This window comes from Mastomys coucha, unplaced genomic scaffold (assembly GCF_008632895.1).
Source record: "Mastomys coucha isolate ucsf_1 unplaced genomic scaffold, UCSF_Mcou_1 pScaffold22, whole genome shotgun sequence".
Lineage (NCBI taxonomy): Eukaryota > Metazoa > Chordata > Mammalia > Rodentia > Muridae > Mastomys > Mastomys coucha.
The window spans coordinates 155,241,431-155,254,175 of record NW_022196905.1 but is presented as its reverse complement, the minus strand read 5'-3'; the positions used below and the strand labels follow the sequence as shown (position 1 = coordinate 155,254,175).

Here is a 12,745-nt window from a genome sequence, read left to right as displayed (position 1 = left end):
TCTGTTCACCTGCCCAGTGCAGGGGCCCACTTGGGTCTCACAATCACTGATTCCATTCATTCTTTACCCACTCAAAAAAAAAAAAGAGATTAAAATGGAAAATTGAGTTTTCCAGTGGAGCAGAGCAGTAATTTCACCTCAGAAGGCACGGCCGATATTCACCTGCAGGCGGCCTTTTGTAGCTGGGCGGGAGCCTTGTAGAGCATTCTTTCCAAGATTAATAGCAAAAATGGCCCTCTATGAGGAGGACAGCGTGGTACCCCAGGGGGTATCACCTGCCATTTCTCATCCCTCCCATTTCCCCGTACCCCAGTTACAAAGCGCTAACTGTCACCCTTGGCAGCTTTCCAGGATGAGCTTGCTCTGCAAGGGCTTACACGGCTAGTGGCCGCCACCTGCTTCCCTCTCTTCTTCCTCCACCCACCTTCCTGCTCTTCCACGGCTTCCCTGGAAAGGCCCCAGAGCACAATGTCCAGTGCCACATTCAGCCACATCCCACCACCAAAGTTGGCACTTTCTCACTAGAACCAGTTGATGGCAGAGAAAAGGGTAGCCACGCTGGCCCCGCCCTCCTCCTCTGCTCACTTAAGAGGTAGGAGGCAGGGCTATGAGCCTGTGCCCTTCAATCCAGATAGCAGAGGAAATCCCCTTAATGCCAGGTCAGGGAGCAACTGAGTGCCAGCCCATGTCCTGGGTGGTGGGTAGGGCCATCATCACCGTGGAGGTAGGAAGGCCTAGATGGTTGGTTAGGGCACAGACAGCCACAACTCCTGCGAGGTCTGGGTGTGTATCTCCGTCCGGGAAGTCTTGGCTGTAAGAATCTGTGATGATGGCCCCAGCTAAAACAGCTCAGGGAGCATGGGATGGCCATGGGAGCCTGGACAGGAGCCTTCCATCTCCTCAAGACTTGCCAGCTGGCATGTCCAGTTCTCCTGGAGTGAGGACCAGAGCAGGAGGCAGAGTGTTAGAGGGGCGACCCTTTCCCTGGAGAGACTACTACTGTGCTCACAGACATCCACTGAAGGGCAGCGGAGCCTTGGCTGGGACAGGAAGGCACCATGGAGGAGATCTAGCCTCGTCAGCAGGAAGAGGAATCCTACTGAGGGCCTTAAAGGCAAAAATGGGGAGATATGAGTCCTGGTCCCTGCCAAGCCTGAACCTCACCTGTGGAGTCCAGGACATTCCCTAAGGCTTGCAGCAGGCACGCCCCAGGGATGGCTGGAGCCCCAGCTCCTGGGAGCCGCCTGACTCCCTGGTTCTGAAGTCCCAAGGTCCAGAGCCTTGGGCCCTCAGCCCGACTCGGGGAAGACAGCAGCGTGATGCCGTCTGTGTAGTTAATTGGTGTCATTTCTAAAGAGGAGGGCTTTTTTTTTCAGCATGCCTCAGCAGTAGGAAAGCTTTTAAGAAACAACCTGAATTTTCATTCCTCAACTCCTTTCAAGTCTAATTTGTGTTAATTTAATTAAGGGCGTGCAATTTGGCTGTCACCGAAATTAAATATAAAGAAAAATGTACATTAATGCAAAAGTTGAAGAGTTAGGCATATCGAATTCAAGAAGTTTTTTTTTTTAAGGTAGATTTTCCTCTATAGTGATAACTCATTAAGAAAGAGAAAGAGGGAGGGGGAGGGGGCAAGTGGAGGGGAGAAGGAAGAATAAGAAAGAAAAGTGCACATGCCTCCCTCTTCCACTTTTACTGTATAAGAACATTCAAAACTAGCTACAAATGTTACAAAATTTAAATAAGCAAATACCAGCCATGATCTGTTATTTCTGACTTTTTGACTACCATGTTTGATTTTGGGTGCATATGCATGTGCATATTTGTGTGTGCAGGTATACACATGTATGTGTACAGACACCTGTATACATGTATGTCTGCAGTGGTCAGAGAAAGCCTGGAACTTGCCGAGCAGGCTAGGCTGGCCTACTCAGGCTACAGAACAAGCCTGTGGTGTGGAGGTCATTCGACTCCCAAGGACTTCAAGGAAAGTCATTCAGATCACCAGGACCTGAGATCTGGAAGCCCAATGCCCAAGTAGATTTCCACAGCCATTGCACTACGGGAGCAGTGAGGTGGCTGGTCACATTGTATCCACCTGCAGGCAGAGGGCTACTCACAAGGCATGTGCCACGTTCCTGGGCACACGATGACGCTCACCAGTAACTCTTCCTCAGTGGTATGCTGTCCTGAGGTGGCCCTGTACAATATTGAAGTTCATTTTCCATGTGAAAATGCCACACTGCATGGTGTCCCCTACAAATCTGTGGCTTCCTCCCAGGATCCTCTAGTCCTGCTTGCTTGAACCTAACTATGGGGGCCAGGGAGGACCACATTCCAACTTGCTGCTGCAGCATGCTGGGACCACTGTCACAATGGCTGCAAGATAAAACCCTGTGTCCTCTTAGAGGAAAAGTCTATGATCACAGTGGGTTGGTTGGTTCCATCTGGGAGAGTCCCACTATCCCTCTCCTGGACCCTGGTGGCCTCAGCTTCTCCTTAGCTCTGTTTAGTTAAACTTCAATTTTCATAAGGATAGCAGCCATATTGGATTTGGGTCCACCTTGGCCCATTGCCAGATAATACCACACTCGAAAAGAGGAAGCCTGGATGAAGGTACACTGTTAGAGCCTAGCCAGGTTATAGCTCCAAGCCACCCTGCACAATGTGGCATGGTAGAGACTTAAGATACTAATGGCTTGTGATTGGCTCTGCCCTGATGACAAGATAAAGTACATGAGCTCTCAGGAAAGCCTACATTTACAATAATCATGTTATAATGCATCCCAAATATCTACATCAACTCCCTGGGTGCAGTGCCTGCTGCTTAAGCATAAGACAGAGCTTGACCCTCAGTCATCTACAATTTCAAAGACTGGGATGGGAGGTAGATTGCTGTAGCCCACTGGCAGCCAGCCGTGCCAGTCAGTGAGCTCCAGGTTCAGCAAAGGACCCTGTCTCAAAGTTAAAGTGGAGAGCAATATAAAGACACTCAACATGGACCTCTGACCTTTCAAGGGCCATACATGAGCACATGCATGTGCATGCACACACATACACACACAGACACACACAGACACACACAGACACACACAGACACACAGACACACACACAGACACACATAGACACACACACAGACACACACAGACACACACAGACACACATGCACAGACACACACAGAGACACACAGGCACACACACAGACACACACAGACACACACAGACACACACAGACACACACAGACACACACAGACACACACAGAGACACACACGCACAGACACACACACAGACACACACACAGACATACACACAGACACAGCACTTAGGCTTAGGCTAGGCACACAGAGGCTCCACATGATGGTGACACCATGAAGACCCCCATGGTGAAGGGCACTTCCCTGGTAAGGACCCTCAGGTCATTTGTTAAGTGTCCCCTTCACCTTTACTGCTTGAGGCTGGCAAGGAGAGCTCCCCTGGAAAATACTAATGAAACGGAGCCCATTACTTCCTGTGCCCACCTCCACGGAAGCCAATGTGTACCCAGGTCTGAGTCTGAAACCCGATGCAGACAGGTTTCAAAGCAGCTTCCTACTGTGGCCATTCAGGTGTGCTGGGGGTAATCCTAGATTATTGTGTGGCCTTGTGTATTATTAGCCGTCCCCATGTTTACCCTAGATCCTCCTGGGGTTCCAGTGCTACCCATGGGCCTAGTGGATATTTGCTCAGCTGCAGAAGGGTCTCCTGATCTTGCTTCGGAGGAGCCAAGCCAAGCCTCACCCTTGTCCCTGTGTTTGCCGTCCCTATCGCACGGGTTCATCTTGCAGGGCTGTATCACTGAAACGCACACAACTCCCTCCCTCGCAGCTGTGTAGACAGAGCGGCTTCGTGTGACAGTCAAGCAGTCCCCATATGCCCCGACCAGGAGCACCCCCTCAAAAGTCTCTGTCATACCCTCCACCCCATTGCCTAACTTGGAAAAAAGACCTGTAGGTTCCTCTCCCGTCAGCCCCAGCCCAAAGCAAAGATAATTTCAGTGAATGCTTCTCCCTCAAGGTCCAGCCTCAGAAATGGCACTGAACGGATGGACACTGGGGGCGAGGGCAGTGCGGGGATAGGGAACAGAGGCCTGCTACTGCAGAGGAAGAGAGAAAGAACCTGGTAAGAGTGTGGGAGCAAGCAGGCCTGGCATGGATAGGCACAGACTCTACATCTATGTATTCATATTCTTTGGCAAAAATTTTAAAAATCTCTAAAAGCAACTATTGGCCAAAGAAATCTTCTCATTTCTAAAATGTAAGTAAATCTTGTTATGAAAGTGTTCTCCACCTCAGCTGGGAAGTATTTCCACAGGAAATGTTCTGTTGCCATCAGAGGGCACGGGGGTGCTGGATTATGGTGTTTGGGCCTTGAGGACAAACGCGATCCTGGCTCAAGCTTCTGCGGCCTTGTAGGAGAGCATAAGACTGGCTCGAGTTCTGAGACCTGTCTCAGTCACTTCAGTATCCAGGTGACTCAGCAAGACCTGTTTGGCCTGCCTCTGCCCCACCCTTGTTGATGTAGAGCTTTGCCATTGGTCCTGTCAGTCACTCTTCCGACACCCTTCCCTGCTCCCTACATCATCTTACCCCACCAAAAATCCCCCTCCCTATGTTCTGAACTTATATCAGAGAGGCTGATGCCATAAAGTTGAGTTCCTGCTTCAGCAAGACTCCTGCTCAGTGTGTTTCTTTTGAGCCATCCACATTTGCCAACTGCCCAGCCCCAGAGAGATCCCGGTGGGACCAGACCTTTCTCCTCTCGCCTGGACCCGCCAGCAAGGAGCCGGCATTAGGGTAGAATTAAGAATCAACCATTGAACATATTGGGGCACCTAGCAGGGTAGAGCCCCTCAAGACAGGCCTCTCAGCCATCAGCAGGCGTGAGTTTGGAGTCTAGAGACATTTGACAGTGTGCTATGACTGTCCCTCCGTGGTTGCCACAGAAGAATGGAACCAGGCGGTCAGTGCCCAGGCTGCCACTAGCATTCTGCACCTCAGCTGATAGCTCACATGGAGAACAAGGACTTGGGAGCTGATTGACACATTCCAGCCTTCCTGCTCATCACCAGCTGGGCCATCATCCCTATCCATGAGCTTCAAGGTCTGCAATTCCTGTCCGGTTCCGGGAGATGGCCCCACTCAGTCTCCTCATCCTGGCAGGCAACCTTTCATTGCATTTCCCTTCAAGCCCCTCCCTGTCCTGTGACATCCTGCATTGCCCTCCCATTTGATCCCATGGGGACCATCACTCCTGGCAAGTCCGCTCCTCTTGGGTTTTGTGATTTGAGACTGTGCTCATCTACAGCTGGGTTCAATCCCTGGGAAAGCCATGAAGCACACTGTCCCCAACTCCCGACAGGGTAGGGACTACATCTTTCTGGGATGATGTAATTTCTCACCTGTGGCTCTTGGGCTAAGCTGCTAGCATAACTCAAACTGGCACAGGCTCAGAGCTGGGCTAGAACTCCATCTTGGTCTTCTTGTCCATGGTCTCGTTTCCTCCCCTCTTTTTATCAGTAGACAGATCACTAGAATGTACTTTTACCAAGAACAGCTTTCAGCAAGAATTCTGGCTTAGGGCTGTGGAGAAAGCGGCAGGGTAGGGATAGTCTCACTCCAGCACATGGGTGAGGGAACCCTGTGTAGGTGCGGATGTCACAGCCCAGCTTTCTAGTCAATGAGGCCAAAACACTAGCAAGTCCAGACATGCCCAACCCCTGCTGCCACCAAGACTGCCAAAACAGCCACCTGCCCAGAGACGCCCATGGTTTCCAGGGTATACAGGCCTGTGTGACCATGCCCATGGGGACATTCTTGCCGCTTCTGCCCTAGGGCTTCAACCATACATTTAAAATGTTTACTGTTTTACCGTGGCTTCTAGGTAGTTTCTCTATTTGGAGTAAAAGTTCTTGGTTCTTTAATCCCTTCATGCCTTACCCATGGTCCACTGTCCCAGAGGCCCTTTCAGGTTCTCCAATCTACAGTCTTTTTATTTCCTTTTCAACAGTGTCCCTGAAATTGAATTCATATGCCACTGATCTGTTTATTTAAAGTACATAGTCTTTTATCATAAATACTTTTACGTTTTCCATACTTTAGTTTTTAGCTTTATGTTTAATATCTTCACAGATATGTATGACCATCACCACCATCAATTTTAGAACATTTCATAATCACTAAGAGAATGCCCATGCCAGTTAACCACTACGGCTGCCATCTCCTCCCTCCAACCCTGAGCAGCCATGAATGAACTTCTTGTCTCTGCTGGTTTCCCAACTCATGTCATTTTTTGTAAACAGCTATATGACTGGCAGTTCCATAAGATTGACATCTCTTGTTATATAGTTTCCATTCATTCACATTGGTAACACTTCATTCAAGTTTATAGCAAAGCTGTATTCTACTGCGTAGGTCCCCACAGGCTGTTCATTCGCCATCTAGTAACTGACACCTGCTGGTTCTCACCTTTAAGCAATTGCCATTGTGGAAGGGTCTTATGTAGCCCAGGCTAGTCTCAAACTTTCTAAATAGCCAAGGATAAACTGAATCTCTTTTTAGTGATTTTTATTTTACATTTTTAAAATTTCTTTATTGGGAGGGACATGCATGCTCTAGCACATGTGAAGGGTCAAAGCACAACTTGTAGGAATGAGTTCTCTTCTTCCAGCATGTGAGAGAAGTCGTCTGGTTTGACAACCTACTGAGTCCCAGACCTCTGCAATCTTGTGTGTGTGCACACCTGTGCCTATGCTTCTGCGAGTACCAATTCTTGCCTCTACCTCAAGCATGCACCTACATGTGACACTGGGGGGGGGGGGCGGTCATATAGTTAACTAACCATTTGCAGGGAGCTTGGCTCTATGGCTTTAATTTGTTACATTTTTTAAAGCAGCTGTAGAGAGAGAGAAGATGGAAAGAAAGAGAGATTTGGTCTGACCTTACTCAGGACCACGTTTATTCACAGCAAGGGAGTATTTTGTCACATGTCGTCACGTGTACAGATGGCTAGAATGCCTACAGAGAAGATTAAATGCAGCCTCTTGTGGGGTGGAAATGACCTCCACAGTCCGCAAGGGAAGCTGGGAAGTGTAGTCCTTCATAGTCTGCAAGGGAAGCTGGGAAGTGTAGTCCTTCAGCAGGAAACTATCGCTCCTAATTCTGACGAGGTATAAAAATATAGGGCAGAGAGTTATAACTGTTTACTGCTGAGGGTCTTTATCAGAGGGGATCAGCAGAAGAGCTTGATCAGCTGTGACTGATCAGGCAATTGCTGTCCTGTATTTCTGAAGAGGCTTGGCAGTGATTATTAGAATGCTGTGAGCAGATGATTTAGCTACAGAGTTAAACTGAGAGATTTCTCTGGAAGGTTGAGGGAGGGGAAGGAGCAGAAATGGGAGAAAGTTGACATAGAGTTGATGGGGTGGCAGTGGCCGGTCTCATTGCCTGGACTGCTGCACCAGAATGACCTAGCAGAAGCAGTAGGGAGCTAGAAAGCATCAAAGGAAGGAGACAGGGGAAGACAGAGGACTGATGCAAAGAACTGGATCTGGCCTGGGTGAATGGGAGGAAGGTTCCTTTTGGCCAGAGTTTACCCACAGCATCCCAAAAAGTCTTTTTGCTGATGTAATGGGAACAAATGGAGCTGTGGTAGGGTGAGAGCCATTGGGAAGTTTGTGTAGAGCATTTTGATTGGGTATAGGGTGAAATTCAGTGAGTGAAACACATAAAAAGACAGGGCTAAAACAGGTATGAGGAGAATAAGGAGGGAAAGTGGTTAGTGGAAGAAAGTAGAGTGGAAGGGAACCAGAAGCGCATACGTAGGAGGTTTATGGTTGAACTTTTGTCCAGTCCCTGCCTCTAGGCCCCTTTAAACAAGCTATGACTTGCTGGAGTGGAAGCAGCATTGCTGGAGGGCACAGGTCCCATTCTTAGTAGCCGCCAGATGGAGTCCTCTGTAACTGTGGAGTACTGCAGCTGGTCCTGAAGGACAGGAAGCTGGTCTGAGCTGGTAGGACACAGGTTAACTGATGCCAAGAAGGCTTCAGCCGAGCTGCTTTAGTTCTGAATTCCAAAACAACATCTAGACTGGCAAAAAGAGGGGTGCGCTGGATGGCCCATGGCCCGTAAGTCCCTTTTTAGAGGTCATCTAAACTGATTTTAGGAGTCCAGGGGTGTTAATCTCGTGGTAATTGTTTCAAGGCCAACAGAAGGGTAGCAGCAGTCAGAATGTCTCAAAGAGGGTCTGTCCAAGGGCCCATGACAAAACTTCACCATTGGCAAAGGATCCAGAACATAACACAGGGGTAGTAATAGTGCAACTTTGTGTTCAACAGAGTTATATGAAGAAAAATTTACATCAGGTTAACATGAGTCAATACAATATAACATTAAATATCGAGTGGTAGTCCTTGCTCCCAGGTACAGTGAATTTTGTATATTTGTTTCAAATATTAATGCCACTGGTTATTATTTAATGAGCAAAACCAGTTTAGTTAGAAATAATTTGATAAGCTATTTTTTCTATTTAGACGGTTATCTTAAATGACCATATCTAGTATTTGAAAACATGACAATACATATTTTGTTAACATTAAATTGCTGTACCAGTATTCCAAGGTTATATAGTCAGATTAGATTGTCAGGCTGAGTAAAAAGACAATTTAATTCTAAGTTGTAGTCCCCCAAAAGAAATGATCTTCAATTTGCAATTGAAAATTATACTCCTGGAGCCAGTGACTGCCTTGCTTCTCAGCAGGTACCTCCCTATAAGACTCTAGTACACCCTCAGTGACTGCCCGAGTCAGTGGCTGCCTTGTCAGGAGTAAATGATTTACTTTACAAAGTTTTCTAAAATTAACCCCATTAACAGAACCTTTTAAAAGTCTCTTTCATTTTCATTCCATACACTCAACCAACAGATGAAAGAGGGAAGCAGTCAGTCATGTCAAATCTGTCATAAATAATTTACACCACAGACTGAATGAACAAAGAAGGCCAGAGCCAGCTCTTTACTCCTTCTGCGGATGGGCAGATCTCTAGGTCACCACATAATGACAGCAGTAAGTATGTTTCTTAACATCATTCTATTTAAAAATAAACTGGATGTTTAGAGATACCATTTGTAAAGCAAGATAACCAAATTAAATGAGCATTTGGCCTTTGGAATTTCTTAGAAAATACCCACAAGCATCAGTGTCAAAGCCTGTGTCCTCCTTGTAGGCTTCAAGGTGAGAGTGCAGGCACTGGCCCTGGAGTTCTCTGTCTGGATGGAGACTTGATTTTACTCCCAAAGCACCACGGGTGAGCCCAGGTTGGAAAGAGCCACCCTCATCTAAGTCACCTCCTCCTGAAGAATCTAGAAGCTTGGGATACCACTAATAGAACTATTGTTGACTCTACAGATACAAAACCAACTGTCAAGGGCACCACTTGGATATTCTGAACAACTTCCCAAAGCTGGGAGTTTGATGACAGGGTATCAGGCGTCCTCCTTTAATGAGAGAACATGGGTGGTTAGGGCATAGACTGAAATTAGCTTTTGCTGGGAGGAGGAACTGAGTGCCAGGGTAAGGGGCATGGCTGACTGACCTAGCATGCAGGTTCCACACCAGTCAGGCTTATGTGCCAGGCTCCTCTGTTCACAGCATCCCTATGCCAGGCTCCTCTGTTCACAGCATCCCTATATGGCAGTCTGGGAAACACTGAGGGCAGAGTAACAGCTATTTGCCTCGCTGTTGTTTGAGAAATTCAGGATGTTACAGAGTGGAGAGAAAGGAGATTGCATATGGCTTCTACTCTCACAGCCTTTGAGCTCCACAGAGACGGGCAGGGTAAGCGGAGGCTGGAGAGGCACTGGGTGACTCTGCAGAGGAAATTAACTAAGCATGGGCACAGGAGATGATAAGAAGTGGACAGGCAAAGTGTCTTCATATGTAGCTTTGTGCAGGACAAGAGGGAGCATGGCGCACTTCTGCCAGCTCCTCGGAGTTCTGTGAGACGTGCTCAGAGAGGAGGAAGAGAGAAATCTGAAGGCATGGTAAAGGCTCCTTATGAGAGACATGAACACCTACAACCCCCCCGCCCAAGGGGAAACCAAAATGAACGAGGGCCCTAATGCACCCCAGGAGGCCTCCTTTCACCTTCTTCTTGTTCTGTTCTGAGGACTGCCCAAAAATCAAAGGAGAACATCCTGTCTGGTCCACCAGAGATGTTGCAAGGAAACTGGGAGCCATGTGGAACAGTACTGCTCCAGATAACAAGCAGCCCTATGAGAAGAAGGCTGCCAAGCTGAAGGTAAGATCGGAAGAGGATATCACTGCCGACAGAGCTAAAGGAAAGCCTGATGCAGTAGGAAAAGGGGTGGCCAAGGCTGCCAGGGAGAAGCAAGAAAAGGAAGAGGAAGAAGATGATGAGGAAGAGGAAGAGGATGGCAGTTCTAGTGCAGGTTGCTTTTCTTGTCTATAAAGCATTCAATTCCCCACTCCAGGAAATTCACTCCCTTCAAAGAAAAAAAAATTGAAATAAGTACAAACAAACAAAAACCAAAAATACAAGCAAGATTTTCCAGATTTGGAAAGACAGACACAGAAGTAGGCCAAAACATAAGGCAAGAGAGTTCTACGAAGACACAAGTTTGTAGGCCCAACAGAAATGGTGAGCGTTCTGGTTGTGGGTATTGGTGTAACCCAGAGTCTTGAGAAAGAGTAAAATCAGCTGTGAGTTATATATGGGAGGGGGCCCTGGACCACACTGTCATTCTGCCTTACGGAGTTACCTACATCCATTCAGGTATTAGAAATCAAAAGTTCAAATCTGGACCAGCAGAGGCCATTTATTTAATGTATACAGAGCCATATTTGCACAGAAAGATGAAGGCAACAGTCTCAAGTCTCCTAAATTTGACTTAGCTTCTTTAACTTAGCTCTCAAACAGGCCAAAGAAGTGTCTTTTGGTATATAAAATTTAGACCCAGGACCAAGGACAATGTGCAGTTGTGTTATTGATACAGTTGGAAAGGGCAAAAATGAAGCTGTAACATAATGGCTTTCCCCAACCTATCCAGTCCTGGGGCTAAGGAGCCTTGGGGTCAGTAGAAGACTGCCAGAGCTTTCAGCTGAATGAGTAATCTCGTAGCCAGTGAAGAGTCTCCAATGTCTTCGACCAAGTGGGTCTTAGGAAAACTCCAGTGAGCTAAGCTCCAATGAACTCTGAACTTACCTAGGGCACCTCCGTTGAACTCTGAACCTGACTAGGGCACCTCCATTTTAGGTCCAACGGAATACCTTGTCCCCGGCATTTTGCTATGTTGCACGAAGAAGCATGGTGGATGAATGCAGCAGCTTCTCACCTAGATCAGACCTATGAGGGCAGCTCGGTGAGGGAGAAAGGGCAGAGACAGAGAGTGAGAAGAAAAGGCTGACTCAGAGAAACGGTAGCCCTACCGGGTGGCATGTGAGAGCCAGGGAGATTGGTCCACGGGGGTCTTGCCTCACTAGTAGCCTCAGATCAGCACCACATGTTAGACTATTTTAAAAAGGAACTCACAAAGAGAGGTATGGTCTGATTTTAGGTAGGACCATGTTTATTCACAGCTAGGGAGCATTTTGTCACCCACAACAGCCAAAATGCCTAAGGGGGTTGATGAAACACAGCCTCACAGGAGCAGAAATGGGCAGAAATGGCCTCCATAGTCCACAGGGATGCTGGGAAGTGTATGACCTCCATAGTCTGCAAGGGAAGCTGGGAAGTGTAGTCCTTCAACAGGAAACCATCTCGACCCACTTCCCATTTAGGGATTATGAAAACAAAATGACTGTATATTGAGTTCACTTAGTTCCTCATGCTGCATTTTTTTGAAAAATGTTTACAAATTTAGTATTTCTGGAGGTGCACAGGGGAAGTTCCCCCAAGAGACTGCCAAACAGGACTCCCGAGGAGGAATAAATTTTTTACCCTTACAGTTTTAGTTATGTATGACATTGAATTTTCAATAATTAAGATGAGTATTCATCATGTTCCCATGGGTCTCCAGAAAATGACCATGAAATGTTTGAGGTCTTGTTTTTTAAACTGTGCCTAAAGTCAGCGTTTCCATAAAACTCTGAGATGACAGCATTCAGACATCCAGTACCCTAGAGGGAAAGCCAGCCTGAGAGACATGCATGTTCCTGTGGAACTGCAAATAAGCAAGCCGTAGTTAAGACCTGAGAGAAGGTTCCAGACGCTTCACCTTTTCAGAGGGAAGAGACACACTTGGCCTGCTTGCTCCACACTTCTTCTACCTACACTGCCCGAGCCTTACCCCCTCTAAGGTCACTCGGACAGACTGGCTCTGGGTCACTCGGACAGACTGGCTCTGGGGTCACTCGGACAGACTGGCTCTAGCTTTGTCGTCCCACAGATCCCCCCTTTCTAAGGTGACCTGGCTCCTGTTAACCACCACCCAGGGACCCTGGCCAGGGGCAGCTATCCTAACACTACTGCTCACAGTCACCCAGCAGGGCTTCCTGTCCTACCCCAGCTCAGCCCAGGCTCCCAATGGGGAAGTCTAATGGCTGCTTGCAGCTCAGCCACAAGGACAATGCTGCAGGAGCTGGAAGGACAAAGCTCTCTTCCCAGAGAACAGCGCCTCATTGTCACCAAAGGAGGAGAGAAGACACTGCCTGAGATTTTAATGTAAAAATTTCCCTTCCTCAAAACCAGAA

The 12,745-nt window shown here is 47.7% G+C and overlaps 1 pseudogene; it reads left to right on the top strand.

Annotated features, from left to right (window-relative positions):
* The first annotated feature begins 10,090 nt into the window (after window positions 1-10,090).
* Window positions 10,091-10,505, top strand: LOC116104734 (annotated as a pseudogene).
* Window positions 10,506-12,745: the final 2,240 nt, after the last annotated feature.